Source organism: Triticum aestivum, unplaced genomic scaffold (assembly GCF_018294505.1).
Source record: "Triticum aestivum cultivar Chinese Spring unplaced genomic scaffold, IWGSC CS RefSeq v2.1 scaffold244274, whole genome shotgun sequence".
Lineage (NCBI taxonomy): Eukaryota > Viridiplantae > Streptophyta > Magnoliopsida > Poales > Poaceae > Triticum > Triticum aestivum.
Window position 1 is genome coordinate 1 of NW_025236489.1, and position 5265 is coordinate 5265.

The 5265-nt window shown below is 47.2% G+C and overlaps 1 pseudogene; it reads left to right on the top strand.

The window, feature by feature from the left end:
* The first annotated feature begins 2106 nt into the window (after positions 1-2106).
* LOC123176441 (uncharacterized) lies at positions 2107-4740 on the top strand (annotated as a pseudogene).
* Positions 4741-5265: the final 525 nt, after the last annotated feature.

Below are 5265 nucleotides of genomic sequence, written 5' to 3' on the forward strand. Positions count from 1 at the left end.
GAGTGGTCCCACCTCATGGGCTGTGGGTTTATACTTTATAATTTCCTTTTGTGTGTTTTATATGTATTCATTATGTGAGCTCCAACATATGAGTATGATTATCTATGCTGTTTTTGTGGTGGATGTTTTGTCATGAGTTGAATAATTCCAATTTCATATATTATTTTTAGGGAAATTCCATACATTGCTGTTCATTTTGACTGTAAGATTAGCTTGTGAATGTCTATTGGATCTCTGATCTACTATTCTAATTATGCACAAATTACAGTGAGGAGTTAATAATGAGAACAATGTTTTCGCATAAGACAAGAGAGAACAATGTGTATTAGATGAAGTAGACGGAGGGGTACGATTAGCCTGGTGACAGAGAAGATTAAAGAACTTGTACCCGTTGGTATACTTTCTTGGTTCGTCTCACTGAGGATAAAAAGGGAGTTTTCTAGCTATCTCGGTCCAATGTGGAAAGATGTCAATATAAGATTCGGCATTTAAGACAATTCTTGTGGGGTTGGACTAAATGTGGGAGTGAGATTTAGGAATTGAAAAAAGAAAGGGTTTATCAATCCCATCAATGAGCTAGACATGAAAGCGGAGATGAATCCTCTTGATATCGACGACAAGTTGACTAAAACAGAGGCTGAGAAGAAGCTTGCAGAGAAGGGGAGATCAAATGAGCTCTAAGAGCTAAGGTACAACAGGTTGTTCAAAGGACAGTGATATTCAGTTTTTTCACCTAATTACGAATGAAAAACACAGGAAAAAGAAAATGTGTCCAATTTGAACAAGATGAGGGTACGATAGTAGGTCATGAGAACCTTAAATTGCACATCTCGAATTTCTATAAAATGCTCTTTGGGTGCCATTAGAGAATTTTGTATCCTTGGATGATGATACGTCGGGGGATATCCCACAACTTTGTACAGAAGAGAGTGCGGTGCTCAACATCCCTTTTGCGAAAAAGGAGGTGTTCGAGGCTATCGCGCAATGAAGAAGAATAAGCTACCCGGTCTAGATGTTTTTCTGGTGGTTCGCATTGCGCAATTCAAACCGGTTTGTTTGCTTAATGTTGGGTTTAAGATTTTTGTCAAAGTAGGGAGGAGGTCCCCTTTTTCTTTTCTACAGACACAAGCGTTCATATACACACGCATACACTCACCCATATGAATGCACACACGCACACCCTACCCCTATGAGCACCTCCAAAAGACTGAGCCAGCATATCATCTTGAAATTTACGAAGTCATCGTAGGCACCTCATCGTCGATGGGAACGCCTCCTCCCACTGAATGCGCATCGCCGGAAATCCTGAAATAAATCCAGGAATAAATGCGAGCACCAGGATTTGAACCCTGTTGTGCTGGGAATACCACAGTCCCTCTAACCATCCAACCACAGGTTGGTTCGCGAGGTCCCCGTTTTCTGGGACAAGATCAAGTGTGCGTACCCACTCTTTCATACCGTGGTCACCACTCCCACCTCACCAGCGACCCTCGGTCTTGTGAACTTAACCACAAGGTCGCCTCTTCCTACTCCCCCTCCTTGGTTGACTGGTCATTGCTTGCTGTATTGCCACTCCGATGACGCCGTCTCTATCTGCTCCGCCGCCGTCATCGGCATATCATTGCTGTTTTGAGATTTTATAGAAATCTTATGGACGCAACTCTGAAAATGTTTGATATCCGTCCCAATCTGCATGGTCACCACCCCAACTGCGCTCACCAATAAACAAAACTCTTGCCACATGCATGCTACTTCTCCGACCAGCGCCACATTCTTTGTCTGAAGTGCAGTATTCATTCTATTCTTTGACTGGTGTGGTCTGAACACTGAACTACTAGTACAGTCGTCGTCCTCGCGTGGTGGTTTGAACGGCCACGTTCCTCAGTTTTCATGTCCTTATTGATGTCTTCTTCACTCGTCGTTTTGACTCGATGAGCGCACGTGTTGGTAGTTCACTTCACTGGGAGAGCGAGGATATATAAGCGGCATCTGGATAAGCGGCTTGTTTGGAGACAGTCATCACACACACACCAACCTGCTCTTGGCACACCGCTGAGCAACCATCAAGCAGCCCTTTGCCTACCTAGTTAGCGAGAGTGAGAATCAATGGCATCCCGGCTGGAGCTGCTCATGTCGCAGGGGATGCGACTGTGGAGCTATCTCACCTCCTCATCCGCCTCTGCAGCAGGAACCGGAGTTGCTCTTGCATCCTCCGTTACTCTTGCCAGTTCCAGAAGCCAACCTCCGCACCGGAACCGTGACCCCCCAAGAAACAGGGCAAACGCGCCCGGGAGGGCCCCCAAGAAACAGTTTGCATGCAGAGGATTCTCTAATTCTCTGACGCGCAGCCGCTTGTAGGATCCTGCTAAGTTGAGCTGCCATGTTGATTTTCACTTCGATGCAGGAAACATGTCATAGTAATGATTGTGTGTGCTGCTCGAGTCGAATTAATCAAGAAATGTGCAGTTCAGTCTTTTGTTTTGAAAAGGATGTGTAAGCTAGTGAACTTTGCCGCTGTGCGTCGCGTGTTGGTTCTCTGTTACAGATCGTATCAAACCTGTCTGTACCTCATATATGTTCTTCTTTATCAGAAAGAAAAATACTCGTATATGTTCTGTGTAAATCAGCCTCTCGGTTGGAGGAACGACCATGTGTGCTGTGGATGAATGTGAGGTTGTTCATTTTCACCCACCTGAGCTCGATTCTATTGCAAGCGAACGTACGCCTTGCCACGCTGTTTTTATTCCACGAAAAGCAAAAAAGGAGATTATATACATCTCAAAACAGCCATGCTTTATATATAAAGCAATCATCATGTCCAAACATCAAGTTCAACCGACGAAAAGAAAAAAATAAGTTTGCCAGGCAACATCACAAACATGCTCAAAGATGTGTCCTACCACACACAAAGATCATGCCCTGCAACTGAACATGGTACAGTCATAGCCTTGTCAAACTAGGAGTATTAATCCCATGAGAGACTCCCACGAGTCTAGGGTTTCCCCACCTCCCCTGTCGTCGTCGATCTGCCTTGTCTTCTATTGCCTTAGGGCCATAGAGGCGTGGTGGATCTCAATTGCCCGTGGGTGGGCTCCTGCTTTGTTTTAGGGTGTTTTTAGTCTGTTTAGTGTTTGTATCATGCTCAGAAAGGCGAGACGGCGGCGACTCCCTGAAGATGGAATAAGGTGCTCCCCACTTAGCCCCCATTTCGGCGACGAATCTTGCGTCATCGGTGAGCGTGTGGAGGTGGTCTCCGATGGATCACACGGGATTCGGCCGGTGTTTGTCTTCATTGGATCCATGTGGATCGGGTCTTCATTGGGGCCTTAGCACGGCAACTTCTCGGTTCTACTATGACAAGATTCGCTCGACTTCTTTAAAGGAGGGGCGATGACGGCGACAAGCCTTCAGCTCATTCCAGTGCTTATAGTCATTGCTAGGTGGTCGACAAACATGAATAGATTGAAGTTTTGTTTAAAAAGAATACTTATATATTGCTAGGTGGTCGACAAAGTTGAATAGATTGCTAGGTTGTTACTTACGGTGTTCTTTGTATTGACATAATATTTGATGAATAGATTCAAGTTTTGTTTAAAAGGAATACATGTATATGTTTCTATTGACGAGGCACCGAGTTCCAGGCGCTGCTTCAGAGTTCGTATTAGCAGACTGTAACACTATTTGTAAGGAATAAAACTCATGCTCAAACTCGTATATCCGCCTGCCGCTCCTTCACCCAGCTCTCCCAACACAAGGGAAGGGCATCTCCACGAGCGCCCGCGCCCACAACCTGCTCGTCCAGAAGAGAACGCCGGCAGGCTGGCCGGCCACCCCGCTATCGCCCACGCCCTCGAGCAGCGTCAGCGCGGCGACCCTCCCTTACCGAGCAAGTGTTGGCATTCCTTTTGGCCGCGGCGAGGTCGAGCGTGGATGGCACGGTGAGGGCGCCTCTGAGGACTTTGGATGGTGCCGGTGGCCCGTGCCTATCGCTGGTGAAGGCGTTGGCCTCCATCAGCAAGTCCGACGCGGCCGTGTGGGTGATCGAGGAGGGCCAGCTACTAAAACGTCATGTTGGCGGTAAGGTGACAGGCCGGCGACTTCCAGGGCGCCCGCTAGGTGTTCGATGAAATGAGTAAGGGGAGCTACTACGCAATGCCAACTCCTGGAACTACCTCCTCGGTGGGCTGCTCAAGAATGGCAGAGCCACCGAAGCGTGCGACCTCCTTGAGGCCATGGAGAGGTCTTAAGTAAGAACTAAGAACCTGATGAAGTCCAGAAATAATTGACGTACGATGTTCTCACACACCACGCCTGAAAAGTAGTGAAGATGGATTCGGCAAGACGGCAGATGTTCATGGAATGCTGACGCCGAGGATCACAATCCACACATCAAGGGGTATGTTTATACCAGGAGAATCGAAGATGCTTACGAGTATGTCAAGGCTATGAGAACCAGTGATAAGCACTCCACAAACAGGAAGTGCAGCCTGCTCACATGCTGTTTCGCAAATCTGAGACGATCATTGAGGCGGGAAGTCTCCTGCATGAGTTGATGGGAAGGACCTCACACGCCTGACTATTCTGCTTATGTTAAGAGTTTCCAAAGATTTGGACAATAAGGGAAGGGGAGATCTGTCTGATGAATAGGAGTCCTTGTTTCAGAAACTTGCTTGTCCATATAAGATATTTATGTCCCAGTTTTGCCCTTCACTCACTGGGAAATCAGGTCTGGAACACTGATTTATTTTGAGCTCTTATTCAGTCATCTAAGTGAAACTTGCTTGTCCATATAAGATATTTATGTCCCAGTTTTGCCCTTCACTCACTCCTCTCAACCCCATGTATGAGTAAATGACTTGCTGTTAATCAGAAGGACATGTTTCCTACTTCGTATAGATGAGTAAAACATACACTAGCACTAGCACATACATATACACTATTGGAATTCTGTCCTACGCCGAGTGCCACGGACACTCGGCAAAGGGCTGAAAACTGCCGGCAAAGCCTTTGCCGAGTGTCACCCTCGGCAAAAGCCACCCGGTGTACACCTCTTCGGCAAACAGGAGTTTGCCGGGAGCCAGAACACGGACACTTGGCAAAGACTTTGCCGAGAGCCAAACAGTACCACTCGGCAAAATAAAGTAGCTAACGGATAGCAGACGGTGACGGCAGTTCCTGGCACGTGGGACCAGGGGCCATCTTTGCCGAGTGCCCCTCTCGGCAAAGCCAGCCAGTAGGTGGCCGACACGTGTCAGCTCCTGACAC